At 39.4% G+C, this 923-nt stretch overlaps 1 non-coding gene across 1 annotated transcript; it reads left to right on the plus strand.

Moving 5' to 3' along the window:
• Positions 1 to 851: 851 nt before the first annotated feature.
• On the plus strand, positions 852 to 923 carry Trnap-agg (transfer RNA proline (anticodon AGG)). Its single transcript has one exon. It is a non-coding gene; the product is annotated as a tRNA-Pro (tRNA).

Raw genomic sequence — 923 nt, forward strand, 5'->3', positions numbered from 1 at the left:
GTGCTCATCCTTTCGTATGGTAATAAGTTTTCATTCACATGCAAATTGAACTCATTTTCATACGTATGGTTGAGCACCAGGCCTCGTTTTGAAAAAGAGGCCAAACGTAATTCGCGCGAAAATGGCCTATTGTCACAGGAAAAAAGAAGAAAAAAAGATAAAAGCCAAAATTAGCATAAAAATACGACATACGCATTAAGATTTATTTTTTAAATTTGTAGAATCACTTTAAATCACTAAGCAACATTTAACTCAGAGGAAATTCTGTGAAAGTTTTGTTCAGCTGTCGGGAACAGCCTGTTTAGCCGCAGGGTCGTTTAATATTCCTATTAGGCTTTTTCTATTTTGATTTTCCTCTTTTAGGACAGCGGTAGGCGTCTATATAAAGTTGGGAAAATGAATCCTTGAGAGCACTACCTTTCAAGTTTTTCTCGCCCAAGAAATTTTGAGATGAGAGACAAGAAAATAAGTTTAGGCAACACTTAAAAAATATATTTAAGTTGTGATGCGTCCGTTCAGAAACAGAGCACAGATAAGGTCAAGAAAAAAAAAGTCACACCAGGCGCTGTGTCGAGCGAGCCGTCGATGTGCTTACCACATTTAGACGTGTTCTGTGATCTATTATTGTACAGACCCAAGGCAACATGAAATCTATCTGTTTTATATGATAGGGAAGCAAAAAAAATTGCCAATGATGATGTTTTCTATGTGTCTCGCGGTCTTCCAATCGATCATATCGAAGAACCAATCAAAATGCGTAAAATAACACAGGTGAAATCACGGGTGTTGTGCCACCCGCCTACCTGACAATTGATATTTGAATTTAATTGAGACCCGATATGTTCATCTGAGGCCTGTTGGTCTAGTGGCATGATTCTCGCTTAGGGTGCGAGAGGTCCCGGGTTCGACTCCCGGACAGGCCC

Source organism: Stylophora pistillata, chromosome 9 (assembly GCF_964205215.1).
Source record: "Stylophora pistillata chromosome 9, jaStyPist1.2, whole genome shotgun sequence".
NCBI classification, from domain to species: domain Eukaryota; kingdom Metazoa; phylum Cnidaria; class Anthozoa; order Scleractinia; family Pocilloporidae; genus Stylophora; species Stylophora pistillata.